Source organism: Heteronotia binoei, chromosome 4 (assembly GCF_032191835.1).
Source record: "Heteronotia binoei isolate CCM8104 ecotype False Entrance Well chromosome 4, APGP_CSIRO_Hbin_v1, whole genome shotgun sequence".
NCBI classification, from domain to species: Eukaryota; Metazoa; Chordata; class Lepidosauria; order Squamata; family Gekkonidae; genus Heteronotia; species Heteronotia binoei.
The window spans coordinates 31,718,932-31,743,092 of NC_083226.1; positions in this window are offsets into that span (position 1 = coordinate 31,718,932).

Genomic DNA, 24,161 nt, shown 5'->3' on the forward strand with positions numbered 1-24,161 from the left:
AAGCCAGTTTGTTGCGGTGGTTAAGAGCGGTGACTCTAATCTGGAGAACCAGGTTTGATTCCCCACTCTTCCACATGAAGCCTGCTGGGTGACCTTGGGTTAGTCACAGTTCTCTCAGAGCTCTCTCAGCCCCACCTGTTGTGGGAAGAGGAAGGGAAGGAAATTGTAAACCACTCTGAGATTCCTTTGGGTTGTGAAGAGTGGACAGGCCTGGTGCATGGGGTTCTGGAGCCCGAGGCAGAACCCCAATGTGCCCCCCCACAAAACATTTTTGTGCACGGTGTAATGATATCACAGTGACATCATCACGCCGTGCACTCAGCCCTTCGCTTCCCCAGTCCCCTCAGAGGATGCTGGGGAAGAGAAATGCTGCTCCTTCAGCTCTGAGGGATCGGGAGAGCTCCTCTGATCCCTCAGAGTCAAAAGAACACTCGGCCGTTCACTTCCCCAGTGCACTCAGAGGACACTGGGGAAGGGAAGCACTGCTCTTTTGGCTCTGAGGGATTGGGGGAGCTCCTCCAATCCCTCAGACTCAAGAAAAAATGAGCTGGAGGCTCAGGGATGGCGTGAGCAGGGAGGGTGCGTTCACCCTTGCTGGGAGCTAGCACCCTAGGCAATCGCTCTGTTTGCCAACTCCCATGCGCCAGCCCTGAGAGCAGGGTATAAAACAGGGATGGGGAACCTTTTTTCCATCAAGGGCCATATGGATATTTATAACACCATTTGCGGGCCATAAAAAAATTATCAACTTAAAAAACAGTGCTCCGCCGAGGGAGAATGATTCAGGCCAGCAAAATTAATGCAAATAATTGTTTTTCTATTTGAAGTCATGTGGGGAGAGCTTAATCTGGCACACATACACACACACAGCACACCGCCCTAGGTAAATGCATAGGTCCAGGGGGGTTTTTTGTAGAAAAAGCCCAGCAGGAACTCAGTAGCATATTAGACCACATCCCCTATTATTAGCATATAAGGCCACACCATCTGGGATAATCAAGTGCAAACTGAACTGTGGCAGTAACTTTTCCAGGCCCTGCAGCAATTCTGACTGGCCAGCCAGGCCCAGCGAGGCTGCCACAAAGTACATCTGGGCCCTGTGATCCCTGCCTGGCCCTGAGGAGGCTGCTGCACAGCACAGCTGGGCCCCATGATCCTCACTAGCCAGCCAGGCCCCAGAGAGGCTGCCACATGGCTCGGTTCAGTCCAACAATCCCCAAGGGCCACACCAAGTGACCTCGAGGGCCGTATACGGCCCATGGGACAGAGGTTCCCTACCCCTGGTATAAAACCAACTCATCTTCCCTACCTTTTCACTCCCCGCCCCCCCCCCAACAACCTTACAATAAATGTTGACAGTTTTTTGTAGAAAAAGCCCAGCAGAAACTCATTTGCATATTAGGCAACATCCCATGACACCAAGCCAGCCAGAACTGCGTTACTGTGTGTTCCTACTAAACAAAAAACCCTGAGTGTTGTTATGAACCATTTTTTAAAACTAGGAAGGGCTTATTGAATATTTTTGTCTCTGATTTATACACCTAATTTTGAACCTGGTCCTCAGTGTGCAAATCAAAAAATCCACATAATGGAGCCACATATAGGCAGGGGAGATGACTCTGTACTGAGGTTTGCAGGGAGGCGAACATAAATTTTGCAATTTAACCCCCACCCACCCCAAATAGGGTTGGCAACTCCAAGCAGGAAATTCCTGGAGACTTGGGGGTGGGGCCTAGGGTGGGTGAGGTATGGTTCCATAGAGTCCACCCTCCAAAGCAGCCATTTTCTTCCAGGGGAACGATGTCTGTAATCTGGAGATCTGTTGAAATTCTGGGAGATCTCCAGAGGCTAGCAAGCCTATCTTCAAATGGAAAATCCCAAACAAGATCTTGGGAAATCTTGAAAAATCATGGCTGGCATTGTGGAGTTGCCTAGCAATCTCAACAGGTTTTTGGTCTGGAAAGGCACCAAAAGCAGCAATTTGGAAGGGAGAAGGAAGCAAAAGCAGCAAGGGGGTGGAGAAAGATATTAAGAAGTGGAGAGGGGTCAGCAGGAGAGTGGATGGGATTCCCTTCTCCCCTGTGAGTCTTGTGGGTCCACACGTGTTTATTTACATTTCAGAAATGTCTTTCACACAAAATTCAAGGTTCCTGAAGACAAAACTGCAGTACAAATGAATACGTTACTGAAGGGCAGTCTAAAGAGCCAACTGGCTATTGGACTGTTCCAAGATTGTTACTGCTCCTCATATAAATAAAATTAATCCATATTAAGTATCTAAAACAAAACAAATAAATACAGTCAATCCAACCAAAACTTTAAAAACACCTGATAGGAGCCGAAGGATCTGTAAATTGGTAGGATTTTTTTTTAATTGTTGATTACTTTAAAGCGGTACAAAACCCCCTCCATCTTGCATGCTTTTCTAAAACTGTCTAAGGAAAAGGCCATAGGAATTCCTCCAAGAAAACTGTTCCACAGGGTTGAACTTGAATGCAGACATGGGGGAGATGAACAATTCTATGTGCCAGAATTAGGGCTACCAGGTCCTCTCTCCCCAGATCCAGGCTGGAAAATTCCTTGAAATTTGGGGATGGAGCTTGGGGGAGACAGGGGCTTCAGTGAGATACAATGCCATAGACTCCACCCTCCAAACCAACCATTTTCACTGGGGGAGAACAGATCTTTGTAGTCTGGAGATAAGCTCTAATTCTGGGGGATGCCCAGGTCCCACCACGATGCTGGCATTCCTAGCTGGTATACTAGGCTTCCCAAACCCCCCGCCGGGGGACCCCTGGATTAGCAGCCTAATCCCCCGTGCTCTAAAAATCTGGAAGCAGGGGTGGGGGTGGGGTGGAACGGCGCCGTGTCTCTTTCCCTGCCTGGCTTCAGGCTTCTCCCTTCCTCCGGGTCACAAAGACCCGCCCACCGTCGGCCTGCTATTCGCTCTAGTCCGGCCTCCCTTCGCGAGGTGCATGCTGGGACTCGTAGTCCTTGCATCCTCTCCGGCTGCAGGGTGGCGTCTCCTCGGGGAGTCTGGCCAGCGGGGGAGGGGGAACTCCGCCCCTGGAGGACCATGTGCGTTTCTACCTCCGGATGCTTCAGTCGCTGATTGAAAGGCTTCCTCTTGGGATGGTGTGTCTGTGTTACTTTGAAGAAGTTGGCAGCAACTCGTGAGTAGAAAGGCCAATCCCCCTTCAGTGTTGCCAGAAATGAAGTGGGGGGGGGGACACGTCTGCTGAGCATTATTCTCTATGTGGAGATTGATTCTCATAGGGAATAATGGGGAATTGATCTGGAGGTTTCGGGGGCTCTCGGGGAGCTGTTTTTTGAGGTAGAGGCACCAAATTTTCAGTATAGTATCTAGTGACTCTCCCCAAAGTATCTCCCAAGTTTCAAAACGATTGGACCAGGGGGTCCCATTCTATGAGCCCCAGAAGAAGGTGCCCCTATCCTTCATTATTTCCTATGGAAGGAAGACATTTTAAAAGGTGTGCGGTTCCTTTAAACGTGATGGCCAGAACTCCCTTGGAGTTCAATTCTGCTTGTCACACCCTTGTTCCTGGCACACCCTTGTTCGATGTCTCCTGGCTCTACCCCCAAAGTCCCCAGATATTTCTTGAATTGGATTTGGCAACCCTATGGTATACTGAATAGGAATTATTGGGATGAAAATAACTGCACTGTGACATTTTAATAGTTTACATGTTTAATTTTCTTGCCTTTCTGTGCCCTCTTCCTTTGTTGCCCAGAAATAAATATGCAGGGAATTTTCTTCTCCTTTATTACCTATGCTCCTAAATCATCAGCGTTGGATGCTTATAAAAGGCTTTCTAAGTCTCTCATGACATCTTCAATAGGACTTTTATACCCACCAGAGTCTTATCTCCCGTTTTATTGGTCTATGAACTGGTTTAGTTCAAACATATATTAGAAGATTTGGTCTGTTAAGAAATCCTTTGACTTTATTGTGAAGGTCAAATTAGGTTAAATTTATATTAACCGTTCCTCCTTCCTTGCTTCTGCCTTTGTTCATTACTCTCCTGGATAAAGACTGGATTGTGAATTCATAGAGGTGAACACTTAACAACAAGGTTATAATTTAATTTTAGGAGCTACCTTACTTCTGGATAATTTAGCACTACTCAGGTAATGGATTGTACCTACAAATTGGTAAGGGAATGCTGATGTTATCTTGTAATCAGGCCTTGAATTCAGCAGGAGCTCACAGGAGTGCAGCTCCTGAACCTTTCGGAGGGTTCCCCCTCTTCCTCCCCACCTACCTAGCTTGTCCATTGAATAGTAGGTGCAGCTGCATAACAATTCTTGGATGAGCTTCACCACCTATTTTTCTACAAAATGACCCCTGCTTGTAATCCTCCCTAGGGCCAGATCTAGGGGAAGCAGAGGGAGGTGTTTGCCCTGGGCGCCACTAGAGGGGGGGGGCAAATTGAGTATGGAATCCATTCTGTGTATGGGCCCATAAAATAGAATGGGCCCATAAGGGGGCATCATTTTTTAATTTTGCTCTCCCTCAAAAAACATAGAATCATAGAATTGGAAGGGACCTCCAGGGTCATCTAGTCCAACCCCCTGCACAATGCAGGAAACTCACAAATACCTTCCCCTAAATTCACAGGATCTTCATTGCTGTCACATGGCCATCTAGCCTCTGTTTAAAAACCTTCAAGGAAAGAGAGCTCAATCAGATGCTCTACCACTGAGCCACCGTCCCTTCCTCTGTTACTCTGTAGATCCAGTCCTGATCCTCCCCACTAGAGTCTCTTTTCACCCCCAGAAAGGGACTCACATGGGTAGACAAGTGGATCACAGTGTGAAATGACAAGAGAGAAGGGGGTAAATTGCCCACCAACATCTATCTTGGTGTCAACCAAGTATATTTAGAAAGTAGGTGGGGCTGAGGAGGGCAATTGGCCAAGGTTTAATTGGATCTGCAGATTAAAATAATGTTTTTCAGCAGCAGTTACCACTTCAGTGTTTGTTTTATTTTCTCCCAATTCTCTTTCCTGGTGTATTTTTAAAATTACCTCTCTTCTCTCCAGAACCATGGGCTTCCTCTGTGTGTTTGCTCTACCCCTACAGCAGCCATTTTGAGGCTGGCTCTGCCTCCTGCTGCAGCCATTTTTGGGTTGTGCCCATCACCCTATATCAGAATTCTAAATTTGCCCACAGGCTGAAAGGGTTGGGGACCCCTGGATTGCCAGGACCCCTGGATTGCCAGGATTGACCACTGGCAGGAGATGGAGAGTAGAGTTGCCAGGTCCAAATTGGGAAACATCTGAGAACTAGAGGAGTCTGGGGAGGATAGGGACCTCAGTGGCTACAATGCTACAGAGTCCAAAGCAGCCATTTTCTCTAGGGGAACTGATCTCTGTAGTCTGGAGATCAGCTGTAATGATCCCCAGGTCCCACCTGGAGGCTGCTTCCATTCTCAGTATGCATGTACCACATTTTTCCTTTAGATTTTCTGCTTCCTTTGCCCTTTTGTCAGCAGGTATCACACTATGTTCTTGGGAACACAGGGATTCATTGGAGGATTATCATTGGTTCCTCGATGAGAAGATCAGAAAGGGCAGAGAATTCTTACTCAAAAGACAACTTGCCTACCACCACTGATCTTCCCCTGCAGAGAACAGCCCAAGGCAGTGCCACATATGTTCCAGGAACCAGGGCTTTTTTTTCTGGGGAAGACAGTGGAATGGAGTTTTGGAACCTCTTTGCAGAAACAAAATTATACAAAAAAATGTTTAAAAGTTCATGAGGGGCACCCCATGTGTTCCTCCTTCATTTTCATCTTGAGAATTCCAGTACATCCTTTTCCAGATAAAAAGCCCTGCCAGGAACCATTGTGAAGATATATGGGGCAATTATGATTTTCAGTTAGGCAGACCAGCAGTGCACTCCACCCGGGGCTGCCATCTCAAGGTTGTGAAATTCCTGGAGATTTAGGACAGGAGCCTTAAGGAGAGTGTGACCTGGGGAGGAGAACAACCTCAGCAGGTTACAATGCCAGAGAGTCCACCCTCCAAAGCAGCCATTTCCTCCAGGGGAATTGATTTCCATAATCTGTAATTCCTAAACCTCTCCTGGAGGCTGGCAACCTTAACTCCATCTGCACAGACTGAGCACCTTAGAATGTGTCTCAGAATCTTCTGTAGGGCACAGGAATTTATTTACAGACACACACCCAGGATTCTTAGCAGTCAAATCAATGTGGAAAGGTCTCCCTAAAAATAGAAAGCTTTCAAGGCCAATCCTTGCTCCTAGGCGGACCTTTATAAAGTGCCCTCTGATGGCTCCATCCTCCACCATGGCATTGGTTCCCTCCTCATCCAGAGAGAGTCAGAAAGACAACAGCAGCTGCTACTGCTGCTTGAAGCCATGCTTGCTGCTTGATCACTTGGTAAGCAACCCATAATGTCGGACCTGAGTGGTGGCAACCACTGCCACAGAAAGACAGGTAACTGCTGTTCCTTCTAGCTGATATCTCTTTGGCCAAGTGGGCTTGGAGGAACCTCAGTTCTGCCACCACCTCACCATGCATGAGAGCAGGCTGCTACACCATAAAGGTCAGGGGTTCTGATGGAGCCTCCCAATAGTATCTGGCTTTGGAAGCTGTTCAGTGATGTCAGCTCCAGTGCAGGCCCTCAGAGTTTACCACCATTGCCTTCTTTTAAGAACATAAGACTATAAGAGAAGCCATGTTGGATCAAGCCAAAGGCCCATCCAGTCCAACACTCTGTCACACAGTGGCAAAAAAAACAAAACAGGTGCAATCAGGAGGTCCACCAGTGGGGCCACAACACTAGAAGTCCTCTTACTGTTGCCTACTAGACTCACACACACAAAATCTCAATATCAGATGTAGAAGTGTTTAATTAACAAAATAAAGGTGCTTGAGAAGAGATTTGATAGTGAAATTCAGCAATTAAAAATGACATTGTATTTGGTTGATTTTTTTAAAATCACATTATTGTTGGGCCTCATAACCAAATAACAGTAAGAGGTAAACATGGTGGCATTCTTTACTGAAAAGGTATCACTTCTGCAGTGGCTTGTCAGCAGCATCCATGGTCAATGCTCCCTCTAAGCTGTGGAGTCTTGTGAGCAAAATTGTACTTTGTGAGCTACTGGCATTTTGTGAGCAAGCAATATGGCTACTGCATAAATTAGTTTGCTCTGGGGCCATCCTTCCTGAGTTGAGACAAAAATGCATGAGCTGGAGGCTAAAAAACTGTGAATTAGCTCACACTAACTCAGCTTAGAGGGAATGCAGCCCATGGCCATCACCAACATTGCCTCTAGTTTCCTAGTTGGGACCTTGGCTAGGTTTTTTCAAGGGCTGGATTCGGCCCAACAATCACAAGCTGTTGACCTTTGCTGTAAGCTACGCTATCCCTCCTGTCCCCTGAAGGTCAAACTTTCATCATTAATTCAGTTTTATAACACCGCATTAGAAGCAACGCTTGATTGAAACCAACCTACGCTACAAGCCAGGCAATAATCTGCATCAGATGACTAATAGTGCTGATTGTTTATTGCAGTCAAATATTTCTAATAGAGTTACTCAACCTTATGACCTTCTAAAACCCAACCGATCAGATGCCCCCTTCCCATTTCATTTTTAATAGCTGGCTATAGTCATCATAATACATTATAAGAGAAGCGATGGAGAAAAAAACTTAGCACTTGACAATATGAAGATCCTTCAGCCTAACACACCAGTCATCGTAATTAAGACCATGATTCTCATTTTTTATAGAGACGTCTCTGCAATTAAATCTATTTGAAGAGCCATTATTTTTCTTCTTTTACAGAATGATTGCTTTCTTTATGCATTGTGGTGTGTATGCACACACGCCCCCAGAAAGGTATAATTCATTCCTTGCAAATGCCTTTTTCCCAAATACCATTCACCCAGGAGGTTAGACCATAAGTCAAACACGCATCTGCCACTTTTAATCAACCTTTGGTGATGGTGTCAAAACAAAGTCAGTGGAAATAAAGACTACAAAAATGATACATGAGTTTTTGCCAAATATTCAAGCCTGCTCCTTGCCAAGGTTCAGAGGACAATAAATAAAGAATGAGATTGTTGGAGCGAGGAAAGTCAAATTAATTTTTTCCCCTCTGATCAATGGGATATTTTTAAGAGGCCAACTTATGGACACAGTCAGTTCACATCAATATTCATTTGTGTCCAAGGCTTTGCATGTGCTTCAGTTCTTCATAGCAAAACTGCAGAATGTTGTATATCGGCTGGAGAATTTAACTTTTTAAGAATCCCCACCCTCATCAATTATGAGTAGTTAGAAGGCAAAAGTTTTAATGTTCTGCTTAGAATTTTGCATAGAATCAGAATAAATTACACAGACTGAGAGTCATGCATGTTTATTTAAATTGAATAATTCATACAGGCCACAGATGTAGCACCTCGTTGCAGAACTTGTGCTACCCTGTAGCACTAAGTTGATTTGTTTCTTTTTAGTGTACACAAAACCCTTTCTAACCCTCAAAATTTCCTTCCCTGGCAGACCATTCATATAGGTGAATGACCAATAATCCATCCCACTAAAGCAGGTAATGTTGTTATACTGGGAGACTTCAACTACCTTCACATTGACTGAGTAAACGTGTGCTCAAGTTATGCTGTAGAAATGAGATTCCAAATAATCATAAATGACTGTGCACTGGAACACTTGGTCACAGAGCCAACCAGAGGGGTAGTGATCTTGGATTTGACTCTGAGTAGGTCTCAAGACCTGATGAGAGATGTAGAGATTATTATACCAGTTGAGAACTGTGACCACAGTGCTATTAAGTTCAGCATTCAGGTCAATGGAAAGTTACCCCTAAAGTCCAAAACCGTGGACTTTAAATTACCCCTAAAGTTACCCCTGTCCAAAACTGTAACATTTGATTTCAAAAGAGGGAATTTTACAAAAATGAGAGGAATAGCTGAAAGTTAAAAAGGGAAACACAAGAGTCAAATCCTTAGAAGATGCTTGAAAGCCATTTAAAATTACACTAATTGAAACCAAAATAGAATGCATACTACAGATTAGAAAAGGCACTGCCAAATCTAAAGAACTAAGGGTGCAGTAGTGTAGTGTACTGGCCAAGTTTACAGATGACACAAATTTATTCAGGATGGTAAAAACCAAGGCTGACTGTGAAAAGCTCCAGGAAGGCCTCTAAAAACTGGGTGAGTGAGTGACAATGTGGCAAATGAAGTTCAGTATAAGTGAACATATAAGTATAAGGTAAGTATAAGTATAAGGTGATGCCTACTGGGATAAAAAAAAAATCCCTACTTCACGTATAAACCAATGGGGTCTGAACTTAGAATCATAGAGATGGAAGGGGCCAGTACAGGATCAGCCTAGAGTGGGGGTGTCAAATGCCCATCCTGCTAGCCAGAACCAGCCCACCTAGGGCTTTAATTAATTCCACAGGGCTCTATTCTTCTCCTCCTCCCGCTCCCGTCCTCACCCTTCAAGGCTCAGAGGCTGCCGAAGTCCCCTGCTCTTTTTGCCTTGTCTTTGCCGGCTGCTGCAGGAAGCAAAGTTGCAAGGAAAACATGGAATTGATTTTCCATTAAGGTCTCTGTGCCCAGATAGATAGGGCCCAGAGACCTTAATGGAAAATCCATTCCACATTTTCCTTGTAACTTTGTGCAATGTGTTACAATAATAATAATAATAATAATAATAATAATAATAATAATAATAACAACAACTACTTTTATTTCTATCCCGCCCTCCCCGCCTAGGCGGCTCAGGGCGGCTAACAACAACTTACACGTTAACATAAATAATAAAACTTTGAATTTAACAATTAAAATTAAACATATAAAAACCAGTCAGTTAAGTTAAAATACATAATTTACGTTACACTATATATATATAAATATATCTGGCAGCAATAAAACTGTTATAGCGCTGGTTCTGCCAGTTTAGATAATCTTATAGATGGCGGTTCTTTGTACCAGGCAACTCAGCAGCCAGTGTCATTATAGGCTTGTCTAAAAAGGGCGGTCTTGCAGGCCCTGCGGAACTGGTCGAGGTTCCGCACTTCCTCCGGAAGCTGGTTCCACAGTGCAGGTGCCGCAACTGAAAAGGCCCGTACTCTGGTGTTTTGGAGTTTGACCTCTCTCGGCCCAGGGATGGTCATTTTGTTTTTACCCACTGACCTCAGTGCCCTCTGGGGTTCATATGGGGAGAGACGGTCCCTTAGGTAGGCTGGTCCTCGGCCATATAGGGCTTTAAAGGTGATAACCAACACTTTGTACTGGACTCGGTAGATAATTGGTAGCCAGTGCAGTCCGTGCAGCCCCGGCCGTATGTGCTCCCATTTCGAGAGCCCCAATAGTAGCCTGGCCGACGCGTTCTGCACCAGCTGTAACTTCCAGGTCCGGCACAGAGGTAGCCCCAAGTAGAGGGCATTACAGTAGTCCAATCTTGAGGTGACCGTTGCATGGATCACTGTTGCGAGGTCGCGGCGTTCCAGGAAGGGGGCCAACTGCCTTGCCCGCTTCAGATGGAAGAATGCTGACTTGGCAGTGGCTGCTATCTGGGCCTCCATTGATAATGAAGGCTCCAGTAAAACACCCAGACTTTTTACCTGGCGCGCTGGTTCCAATGGTGCGCCGTCGAAAGTTGGGAGAGCTATTTCCCCTCCCAGAGCGCCGCGACCCACACAAAGGACCTCTGTCTTCGCTGGATTCAACTTCAACCCACTCAATCTGAGCCACGTCGCCACAGCCTGTAAGCCCCGATCCAGATTCCCTGGGGCGGAGCCAGGCCGGCCATCCATTAGTAGATAGAGCTGGGTGTCATCTGCATATTGATGGCAACCCAGCCCGAACCTCCGGACAATCTGGGCAAGGGGGCGCATATAAATGTTGAACAACATTAGGGAGTGAACTGCTCCCTGAGGCACCCCACAATCAAGTGTGAGCCTCTGGGATCGCTCACCCCCAATGGCCACCCTTTGTCCCCGATCAGAGAGGAAGGAGGAAAGCCATTGTAGGGCCAACCCCCCAACCCCTATGTCGGCGAGGCGGCGCTTTAGCAACTGGTGGTCGACTGTTTCACTGAACATGTGTTTCAGTGAAGCAGAGATCAGTTTCACTTTCAGAGTTCCTATAGTCAGCTGAAACTCATGCTTCCTGCTTCCTAGAGTTGTGTCGTTGCAAATAAAGGGTTGATGCTTTGAGCTAGCTTGTCTCTAGTGAATGGACCTGACCTAGTGAGTACTCTAACCTGGGTACTCACAGCTAAAGGGGACATTACACTAGAGAGCCTTGCCAATCTGAATAGACCTAGGGGGAGGGAGAAGCTTACAATGCCTTTTCATTGTTTTCCCAGGCTCAGAGCATTTTATATTTTTAGCTTCTGCTGTGATCCCTGTGTTTTTTATTGATGTTTCGTTTTAAAAATTCCATTGCCAAATCCCACTATTCCCCCACCTTTTCATTTTAAGCAAAATATTGCAAGAATTTAAAGCATGTTTGTATTTTAAGTTAAAAAATAATATCACACACATCGCAGGACATTTATTGGCATAACAGCATGAATCCAAATGGATTGCAATAGAATATATGGACAAAAGGGACATCTCTTAGATGCATAGAAAAGGAATTTTGCTATGTTCAATGATTTTGCACTTATTTTGAGGCTAAAAGTAAGAAGGTCTTACAATCTTCAGATCAACCCCCTCTAAAGCTTGCTGAAAAGGCTTTTTTAAAAACCACATGAAGATCATAAAATTTACAATGCAAGAGAACATGATCCTTGTGTCAGTCTCCCTCATCCCACATCGACACAACCAGTCTGAATATGGAATTTTCTTAAGTCTTCCATATCACACCATAGATGGAAGAACATATCTTTAATAGTGATTGTCTGTATCCTTTATAAAGTTTATATCTGCTATCTCACATTACATTTCATGACACACATGGTCTGGCTCCATAAAGTCCCATTTGTGTCAGATTCGGCCCTCCTAATAAATGAGTTCTACACCCCCAGCCTAGAACATCCCCGATAAGTGTTCATTCAATCATTGCTTAAAGACTACCATTGAGGCGGAACTCACCACTCCCTCGGTAGCTGATTCCACTGTTGAACAACTACTGCCAAGAAGTTTTTCCTAATATCCAACCATTACTTCCCATGCTTAATTTAAACCCATTATTGTAAGTTCTCTCCTTTGCTGCCAACAGGAACAGCTCCCTGCCCTCTTCTAAGTGACAGCCTTTCAAATACTTAAGAGAGCAATCATGTCCCACCTCAGCCTCAACCTCCTCTTCTCCAGAATGAACATTCCCAAGTCCCTCAACCTTTCCTCATAGGGCTTGGTCTGCAGACCCCTGATAATCCGTATTACTCTCCTCTACACTCACTCCATTCTCTCCACTTCCTTCTTGAAGTGAGGCCTCCAGAACTGCACACAATACTCTAGGTGTGGCCTAACCAATGCAGTATACAGTGGGACTATGACATCTTGCAATTTGGATGTTATGCCTCTGTTTGATTCATCCCAAGTTTGTGTTAGCCTTTTTTGTCACTGCATTGCGCTGGCTGCGGTCCACTGGTGCCCCAAGATCTTGTTTACACACTTTCTGAGACTGAAAGGGAAAAAGATCTTGGGGTTTTAGTGGATAGCTCAATGAAAGTGTCAACCCAGCGTGCTGCAGTGGTGAAAAAGGCAAACTTTATGTTAGGGATTATTAAGAAAGGGATTGAGAATAAAATAGCCAATATTGTAATGCCCCTGAACAGATCTATGGTGTGGCCTCATTTGGAATGCTGTGTATCGTTTGGCTATCTTATCTCAAAGAAGACTTTGCAGAACTGAAAAAAGTGCAGAGGAGGGCAAAAGATGAATAGGGGGCTGGAGCACCTTCCCTATGAGGAAAGACTGAAGAATGGGGGACTTTTCAGTTTAAAACAAGAGATGACTAAGAGAGGACAAGATACACGTCTATAAATTCATCCACGGGGTGGAGAGATTTAACAAATATATATATATTTCCCTACCCAAATCCTAGAACTCAAGGGCATCCAACGAAGCTGATGGGTAGTAGTTTCGGGACAGATAAAAGGAAATACTATTTTATGATTAAAATATGGAATTTGCTGCCAGAGAATGTAGTGATGGCTACAGGGATAAACAGCGTTAAAAGGGGATTAGGTAGATTCATGGAGAATAAGTCTATCAATGACTACTAGCCATGGTGACTGAAGGGATCCTCCATATTCAGAGGCATTAGACCTCTGAATCCCTGATGCAGGAAGCAACATCAGGGGAAGGCCTCAGCCTCTATGCCCTGTTGTTGGCCTTCCAAAGGAACTGGTTGGCCACTGTGTGAGACAGGATGCTGGATTAGATGAACCACTGGTCTGATCCAACATGGCTCTTTTTATGTTCTTATGATAGTGTTTGTAAACTGGCTTAGCCCACTGCCCAGATATATGTCTGGAACGAGTTGGGGTAGAATTTTTAATACCCTTTGTGTTTGTTTGTTTTACTTTCCACATTTTTACATGCCATATATTTTTCTGATTTTCTTGCTATAAGAAATTTCTTTTTTAAAAAAGCAGAAGACAAGAAGAAATTTCCTTTTTGAGTGCTACAGCTCTGAGAAAATACTCTGTCTACCTATAATCATTATTTCTACCTACTGTGTCATTTGCCTGTTAGGATTCTTTTGACACTTTACGTAAGTATTAAGCAGAGGTCTTTGAGAACACTTCATGTTGACACAAACACGCACAAAATGAGACTTCTGCTACTGGAAGGTAAAACATTTGATTTCGGAGAAGATGATTATGAAACATGTCACATGAAGTGTCATCCTGGTATCGTATCGAGTCCCTGTTTTGTAAGAGCTGACAGAACATGATGTGAAAGAGCCTGCTGGGGAGAGGAAACACAAATGTCAGAGACAAAGAAAGTGTACTTTACCAAAGAGAATGGGACTTGTCATCAGAATTTGTTCCTTGGAAACCGGAGGAAACTATCACCAGGATGTATGTTACAAAGGAAACCAGATGGCTACTGCAAAGGGGTGTCATGTAAAGACTTTGGATGGATAGAGGCCCTGGAGAGATCTGCAAGCAATCCAAGCAGCACAGCGAGTAGCAACAGTGACAAAGAGAAACAGACACTAGCAGGCAGCCACATGGAGAGAATAGATCAAAGGAGTAAAACACACTTCCAGGAAACAACTGCCAGGAAGATTTGTTCACTTGTTGCAGCAAAATACACGAATCTGGCAGTTATTGTGGACACGAAAACTCTCTACAGTGTCCCAGTTTACATTTGTGGGTGCAAAAAAGAGTTGTGCTGAGCAGATGTTCAGCTCAAACTTTCCCCCTCCAATCCCAATCCATCCTGCACAACATAATGAGTCACTCCAACAGCCATGTGTTGTGAACTGTCTGGTGCTTGAAAGCTGCCACTATGGGCAACCAGCAAGAGACTGGGAGGAGGAGACATGGAACAGTGGCCACTGGCAACAGTATGATGTCACTTCCTGAAAAACCCAAAAGTGACACCAGTCCTCTCTGGGAATCACCAAAGAGTGTCCAGAGATTCCTAGAAAGCTGACATCACTTTAGGTGTTCCCCAGAAGTGATGTCATGTTATCAGCCCCACCACCATTTTTACCCCGCCCATGTTTTCACTTTCAAGTGGGCCACAAAAACACATCCCTTTTTTTAATATAATATTTTATTACTTCAATTAAATTTTCCAGCTTTTACATCATTAAAGCAAAAGAAAACAGACAAAAATATTACCACAATATTCATCTTACAGTTTATCCTAAAAGAGGTTGGTTGTGAAACAAACTATAATTTTTTAAATAATTTTTAAATAATCATCCTAATTAAAATCATTAAAAAATTACAACATTACTTTTCATCACTAATATAACATACTTTTCTAAACTCACCAATTTACTTTTTTTTTAACCAACTATAAAATTTTTCCTATTTTTTTTCAGCATCCATTTTTGACATCCCTTTCATTAGATTGGATAAAATATCCATTTCTGCAGCTTGCAGGATCTTTCCCACCACCTCATCCTGTTCTGGACATCTCATTTGTCTCCAATTTGGCAAATACAATTCTTGCTGCCGTGAGAATATACACCGTTAAATATTCATCTTCCTGTGGAATTTCATTTCTGACTAGTGATAACAACATTGTTTAAGTTGTAAGTCTATATTTAAAATCTCCTTTAGCATTCCATGTATTTTTATCCAAAATCTTTTTGATATTTTACACGTCCACCATAGGTGGAAGAAGGAGCCTAACACTGTTCCACATTTCCAACACTTGGGTGATATTGCAGTATTAATTTTATTCAGTTGCACCGGATTGATATACCATCTATGGAAAAGTTTAAAAAAAATTTCTCTAAAATTAACAGGTTTGATAATCTTATAATTAATTTTCCAAAAGAGGGACCATTGTTCTAAATTAATATTCTTCTCCAGATTTTTTGACCATTTAATCATCACTTCTTTCACTGTTTCGTCTTCTAATTTTATTTGGGTAAGATAGTTATAAACCTTTTTAATTACTTTATCTTCATTTGTAGATATTATTTTATCAAAATCAAAATTATGTTTTGTAAAACCTAATGCTTTATCCTTATTATATTTTGTATCAATCTGTGTCATTACCCACCAATCTAATTTTATCCTGAAAGATTCCAAGTCCTCCTTCTTCTTTAATTTATCTTTCTCATCTAACAGCTCTTGGTATCTTATCACCCTTTTATAATTCCATAACTGTGGTTGTATTGACGCTTCTTCTGGAGATATCCACCTTGGTGTTTTATTATATATTTGTCTTTTAATTTTTATCCACACATCATAGAGTGCTTTTCGAATGAGGTGGTTTCTAAAATATTTTTGGGCTTTCTCTATGTACCACAAATTTGCATGCCATCCAGCCTGTAAGTCAAATCCCTCTAAGGCTAGTATTCATTTATTTTCCAAAATTATCCAATCTTTTATCCACAATGTGGCACATGCTATGTGATAGCTTTCCCAGTCCGGTAAACCTAATCCACCATTTTCTTTTTTATCTTTTAAAATTTTCCACTTGATCCTTGGCTTCTTACCTTGCCAAACGAAGGATTTTATTAATTCGTCTACTTTAACAAAAAAAGGTTTCCTAATAGCAAAATTAATCATCTGTAGTAAAAACATCACTTTTGGAAGGATATTCATTTTAATCAATGCAATCCTTCCCATTAAAGATAACCTCAAATTACTCCATTTTTTTAAAGCACCATCAATCTCTTTTAAAATAGGAACAAAGTTGTCATCATATATATTGCTGCATTTATTTGTCATTGTTATCCCCAGGTATTTAACTTTTTTTTCTGTTTTAAACTCTGTTCTTTTTAAATCCTGCATTTCCTGTATAGTCATATTTTTAGTTATAATTCTTGATTTCTGCTTATTTATTCTTAATCCCGCAACATTCCCATATTCATTTAATTCTTTCAAAATCTCATCCACAGATTCTAGCGGATTTTGTAAGATCAGAACCATATCATCGGCATACGTTACGATCTTATATGTTTCGCCTTTGACCTTCAATCCTCTTATTTCATTATTACTTCTTATTGAGTTGTTTAGAATCTCCAAAGACAGAATAAATAATAACGGCGACAGGGGGCCAAAAACACATCCCTTATCTTTTGCTGCACATAGCAGATGGGTTGCATTGGGGGAGGGGTTTACAGGTGGTTTTATACTGGGTAGGGTTTCAACTCTCGGTTGGGAAATGCCTAGAGATTTGAGGTAGAATCTGGGAAGGGCAAGGTTTGGGGTGGGGGGACCACAGTGAGGTTAAGTGCCATAGAGTCCACCCTCTGAAGCAGCCATTTTCACCAGGGGAAGCAATCTCTGTACTCTGGAGATTAGTTGTATTTCTGAGAGATCTCTGGGCCCCATGTGGAGGCCAGCAACCCTAGGCCAGACCTAAGGATTATCAATAGAAAACTTATTTCTTTATAAACTGCTTTTTACCCCAAATAGGAGCCAAAGTAATTTACAATATTCTCCTCATTTTCACTATATTCTCACAACATCCCTGTAAATTATACTAGGCTAAGAAAGATTGACCAGCCCAAAGTTATGCAACAAGACTCCATGGCAGAGTGGGGATTTGAGCCTGGGTCTCCCAGATCCTAGTAGGACACTTTGCCCACTACAACTAGATTTGTATCTGGATCCTGGAAGAATCTCAGGTCAGTGAAGATAGGCTGGGGAATTTGCATGTGGTGTGCAAATTCATCTCGGTATCCATTCCAGCTCAATAGGGATTGAGCATACCAGCTCTATCCCCTGCATACACGTTTGTCTCATGGATGCAGAATCTATATGCACCCTTGAACACAACAACAGAGTTCAGGCACACATAGTTCTGTGTGTATTGCTGTTGAGATAATTCAGGCAGGGCTGGAAATATAAGATTTCCAAATATTGAAACCACAGGGGAAAAACAGAAAAACAGGAACACAGTGAAATGCTGAAAGATGGAGAAAGAACAGTAGCGTTCTAGTAATGAAGTAAATTAGAGAAAGCCTGGAAAACAGTGTATAGTAAAGAAATAAGGCACCATCAGACTACTGGATTCAAAATTAATAAGACAGCCCCAGAGGAAGGATCACAAGGATCCAAAACGAGAACGAACCGGTTTTGCATCGTTGGACTGTATTGTTTGGAAAGAACCTGATATCATCTTATGGACAGTAGTGAAGTTGTGTGTTTTAGATAGTATTTGTCACTGAATTTGTTACTGAAATTTACATTGTAATACTATGTTGTGAATGGAAAGTATTGTAATTATATTTTGATATTGTTTTGTAACTCGGAGAGTATCTTTTCTGTCACTTCCTAATGGTCCCGGCATTGTTTGACGTTGAGATAATTCAGGCAGGGCTGGAAATGTAAGATTTCCAAATATTGAAACCACAGGGGGAAAAACAGAAAAATTAAAATATATTAAAAGCTTACTTTCCTATTAAACTTTGGAGATGTAAAATTCCTTATAATTTTGAATTCATATGAGGGAATTTTGTTCCCCTTTGGGGATCTTTTTTTGGAAAAAATTGAAATTCTAGGGAAAATTAAAATATATGCAATACTTACTATCCTATCAAATCTAAACTAATTTTACTGCTTTAATAATATACAATCAATTATAACTTACTTAGTATATAAAACTGCAATATTTGACATATTTATGTAATTTAAAATGTATAAATGGCTTAGTTTTCCATAAGCAAAATTGCAAGTATACCCAATATGTGTGAGAAAACTGAGCTGATGCACCCTACGCTGCCTTAGCCCATATACTTTACTTTTTGCTATCTGGCTAGAGAGAACTCAGTTCTCAGTGCAACTTTTAGAGTTTCCCTCTGAAGATGGTTTCACACAAGAGATTTGGCCCAACCTAGCTCCAACTCCCATTCAGATTAAATTTGCATAAGCACACAAGCACATCTGCCCTCGAGCCTCACCCGTTCTCACTCCGTCCCAAGAGGCCTCCTATCTGGATAAAATGCCACCTGTTTCTTCCCAATAGTTTCCCCCTGAATTGCATTTAGGTCGCATAATTGCTGGCCATCTGAATGCCCAGGCATGACTTATAAGCAGAGGAACAGTGTGACTGTGCCAAGCCGTTTCCGGTGTGTTTTGGGGATTTTCCCCCTAACCCTGCTTGTGTGCTTCTCTGCTTGAGCGCACACACACCAGGGGACTTTTTAAAAAAACCCTTTCTGCAGCAGGTCCATGGTTGAGGTGCACTAGCAGTCTGAGTGGGCAACCACAGAGTGCTGCTGGGATCCTGCTGCTTCAACGGCCAATGTCTGATCCCTCTGAAACGGATCAAACTCAAGTGGGTTTTTTCCCCAATGGAATAAAATCACGTCAGTTTCCCGGTGTGAAACCACTTGGAGTCTTTCATGCAATTTCTGCCCCACTTGCTTCTGGTCGTTTTTTTTACTTCCAGCAAATCAGTGAAATAAGCTACTTGTTACTCAGTCTGTGAGTATACATGTCACAGTAGTTTGAGGGAACAGTGAAAAGGTCAACCACATCAGATAAAAAGGACAACAGAAGGCATGCAATTGTTGAGAAGCACTGAAATCTCTGTATGCTCACTACATGAAGATTAGCTATTCTTCTAGATCCAGCTGGTACAGAGTTATGGGCTAGGGTGTCATCAATATGCAGATGACACCCAGCTGTATTTGCTGTTGAGTGACTGGTAGGCCACTGAATGAGAGATTGGAGGCTGTGGTGAGCTGGCTAGGAAACAGCAGGCTAAAGCTTAACCCATCAAAAATGGAGGTTCTGTGGCTGGAGCTGGAGCATAGATTGACGGCTCTGGACAGGGTGCTCTTAACACAGGCACCAACCATCAAGAGTTTGGGAGTGACATTGAATGCCTTTATTTTATTGGAGGCCCAGGTCACACATATTCCTAAAGTAGCACATTTTCATATTCACCATTGGTGAATCACCAAGCCCGGCAACTGGCTCCCCTACTATCTTGCTCAGACCTAGCCACAGTAATCCATATGATGGTCACCTCCAGATTAGGCTGCAATCAAAAACACTAAATAATGCACTTTCAATCCACTTTCAATGCACTTTTCAACTGGATTTTACTGTGTGAACTGGTAAAATCCAGATGGAAAGTGCGCTGAAAGTGGATTGAAAGTGTATTATTTAGTGTGTGTGATTGCAGCCTTAGTCTACTATAACTAGCTCTATGCTGGCCTACCACTGGGTCTGACCCAGAAGCTCCAATGGATTCAGAATACAGTAGCACGAGTCCTGACAGGAACGCCATGGATGGCAAACATTCAACCTGTGCTGCACTAGCTACACCGGCTTTCATTTGAGTACTGAGTCAGACTCAAGGTTTTGGTTATGACCTTCAAGGCCTTGAGTGGTCTGGGACCAACGTATCTACAGGACCACTTCTTCCACTATGTTCCTGGAAGAGCATTACACTCTACTGGCTGTAACTTTTTAGTGATCCCCATCCCCAAAGAGGTCCAGCTGTCCTTGACAAGGGCCAGGACCTTCTCAGTATTGACCATGACCTGGTGGAAATCCCTGCCAGAGAACATGAGGGCCCTGCGAGACCTGTTACACCAGGCTTTTGATTAGGGCAGTGATGGTGGGCACCTCCATCCTCTGCATCTATGGGGTCTCACCCTGATGTAGTGCTCAGAAAACTGAAACAGAAGAATGTGAATAGGATGCTAGTGGAGTGTACACTTTATTTTAGCTAATTGATTTTATTGCTTTTATATTATTGTATTTATTATTCTCTGTTATAAATCTGGTCAAGATTGGGCAATTCATCAAATCAAATCAATAAATAATAAAATTCCCACCTACTGGCCATCAGTGGGGATGGGGTTCCAAGATCCAGGCTGGAAAACTCTTAGACTTGGGGGGGTGGGGCCTGGGGAGGACAGGAACTTCAGAGAGGGACAAATGCCATAGAATCCACACACCCCCAAAGCATCCATTTTCTCCAAGGGAACTGACCTCTGTAGTCTGAAGATGATCTGTAATTCTGGGGGATCCACACAAAGGGCTAGTATCCCTACCCTTGAGAGGAGTTTGATAATATTCCTGATACTTTAAAAAATAAAACTTTAGAGTATGAACAGGAAATATTTTGGAACAGACTGACAAATGGAAACCCTTGATGCCCTGAGAGCACTTTTTATTTCACACGTGTTTGTGTATCCTTCAGTGCTTACTTGAACAAGGTCAAGAATAGTCATTTTGCTACCTGAAGTCTTTTCTTTGGTTCTGTTCCTCAAGGCCAGCTAAATCATCACTGTTCCATTCAAATCACTGAAGCTCAGCCAAGTTATACCATCTGTTTTTTCAGCTCTCTGTTTATAAGAGAATACGACATAAAATGGTTTTTGGAGACAAAGGAAAAGAACACTGTGTCCTTTGCCGACCACCGCATAGGTGTGACAAAGGCACTTCATAGAAGCTGATGGTGTTGAGGTCGTGATGGGTATTTGTGAAGCAAAACCCTTGGTTTCTACTTTATAATAGTGTTTGTGTTCATTCTCCCTTAAAAATAAAATAGTACAATAGTATAAAATATTATTCTTCAAGGAAATTATATGGTCAGGGTTCCAGAAAAATGAAGGCCTACTAGATAATTGCTAGTAGGACTTACCACAGATCAGACCTGGTCTCATGAGTGAAGCCCAAAGCAAACCCACATCTCCTCAAGTTGGGGTTGCCAACTCCCAGGCAGGGCCTGGAGTTCACCTGAAATAACAACTGAACTTCAAATGACAGAGATCAGTTCCCCTGAATAAAATGGCTCCTTTGGAGGATGGCTTCTATTGAGGAGTCTGTTGAGGTCCTTTCCCTCCTCAAAACACTTTACCCTCAAATCTCCAGGAATTTCCCAGCCTGGAGCTGACAACCCTACCTGGCATTCTCACCTAATTCCAACCATCTTTACAAGCCCAGATTATGTCAATTCTACATTTTGTGGTTGGGATAACTAGGCAGCAGGCGCCTGGAGAATGAAGGCAGGGCCAAACAAGTAAAGGATGAAAACCTAAACTAGCAGTCTACTATCTGAAGAACCTGAACATCTGATGCATTGCTAACCTGGGTTTGTCAGGAGACTTGCTGAAATGTACTAGGTTCGAAGCATGAGGACACCCGGAGACAATGAGTTCAGCTCAGTGATTCAGCAGAGTAAGGTAAAAAAAGAACTGTCTTGCAGGGCCAACAGCCCTGCTTATATGCATGCAAATAACCCCACCCCAAAACCCATTACACACAACTATAGGTTCACAGTAGGGTTGCCAAGTCCAATTCAAGAAATATCTGGGGACTTTGGGAGCGGAGCCAGGAGACTTTGGGGGTGCAGCCAGGATACATTGGGGGTGGAGCCAGGAACAAGGGTGTGACAAGCATAATTGAACTCCAAGGGAGTTCTGACCATCACATTTAAAGGGGCAGCACACCTTTTCAAATGCCTTTCTTCCATAGGAAATAATGAAGGATAGGGGCACCATATTTTGGGGCTCATAGAATTGGACCCCCTGGTCCAATCGTTTTGAAACTTGGGGGGTATTTTGGGGAGAGGAACTAGATGCTATACTAAAAATTTGGTGCCTCTACGTAAAAAATTGCCCCCCCAGAGCCCCCAATACCCGCAGATCAATTCCCCATTATTCCCTATGGAAATCATTCTCCATAGGGAATAATAGAGTGCCCAGTAGACATTTCCCTCCCCCCTCACACTTTCTAAAGCGGGGGAAGGGCCTCCAAACCAGGGAGTCCCCTGCCCCCTCCCTCTCTCTCTCACACACAAATACTTACTGGGTCTTGTTCCTGCAGAATATTCCTGCTTGCTCTGAAAAGCAAACCAAAAGAAAGGGAGGGGCCGTTCTCTGAGGAAACTGATACTGATCCTTTCCCATGAAGCCCTTCCTGTTTCCTACTTCCTCTTCAGCCTTAAAGGCACACATTTTAAAAACTGTTTGCAGGTTTCTAAACCTGCAGGAGCTCTAAAACTACAGGATGACTGTGGGGGTGGGGTTTCCCTGCCAGCCAGCTGGCCAGGGGCGGGGAGAAGCCTGTCAAAACGGGGGATCCCCTGCTGGGACCTGGGGATTGGGAAGCCTAGCTCACAGCTGGCCCAACGATCCCTGATAGGCCTTCTTCTTGAATCCAGGTGGCTATTGTTTTGGGGTCTCAAGCTCAGCCAAGTCTCTGCTGGCCCTAAGGTCAAACTCCAGTCCCAATACATAACACTTGCTATATAGTTTCTGCAGCTGATTAGCAGGCAATTGCTGGAGCCAACACACTAAAACAATAAAACAAGAGAAATCTAGCCCTGAAATACGATCCTAATGTGCTTGAAAACCATGCAACTCTATAAGATGGCAGGGCATCATTGGCCTATGCAAGGGTACACAATACACATACTAATAGGCAATGTTGGGTAGCAACTGGAGTAGAGGACCCAGTTCATGCTGCAAGCACAGTGGTTTTCTGCATCTTGCAAAGGTGCAGACCTCACCGTGTGCAGATCAGAAGGGCATAAACCTTGCAAAATAAGCCTTTCATCCTTCTGGTGCTCCTGCCTTCTGGTGCTCCTGCCTTTGCAAGGCTCCTGCCTTTGCCTTTGCTGCATTTATTGGTGCTTGGACCACATCTGCAATAGGCCAGTGTCCAGTGTTAGATGCACAAACACCAGAGCTTAGATGCTAAACTTTCTTTCCACTTTCTTTGTCCATTGTGGAGGCAGACTGTACTCCTAATACTAGGCACTTTTTGGCTTTTTGGTTTTGTGTGAGAAGAAGTGCCATGGAAAAAGTGCAAAAGATGATGCCATCACAACTGAGAAAGGTGCTACACAAGTGGAATCAAAGCTCAGGATCCATCATGTGGCTGCATACAGTGCAACCCCAATCAGAGTTACATTTTGTGGTTCAGATAACTAGGTAGCAACAAGGTGAGGGTTCGTGGAGAATGAAGGCAGGAATGGAGGGCCAGGAACTGAGGACTTCAATTGACTTCGAAGGGTGTAACTCTCCTTGGAACTGCACTCTAGTCATGTCTTTAGATTTATGAATTAAAAATTTTGTGATCAGTTATAAAGAAGAAGCCCCAGATTGCTTTTTAATCATGGTCTTGTTGCACAATGCATTTGTCAGGCCACATTTGAAGTATTGTGTGCAGTTCTGAAGGCCTCACTTGGAAAAAGATGTGGACAGAATGGAGTAGGTGCAGAAGACAGCAACGTGGATGATCAGGGGCCTAGAGACCAAGCCCAATGAAGAAAGGCTGAGGGACTTGGGAATGTTCAGTCTGAAGAAGAGGAGATTGAGGGGGGACATGATTGCTCTCTTTAACTATTTGAAGGGCTGTCACTTAGACAAGGGCAGTGAGCTGTTCCTGTTGGCAGCAGAGGAGAAGACTCAGAATAATGGGTTTAAATTAAGGGTGGCAATCCTTTTCACAGTAGAAAAACTGCTATACAGCAGTGGAAGTTAGGAGGTGGTGAGCTGCCCCTCACAGACAGTCTTTAAACAG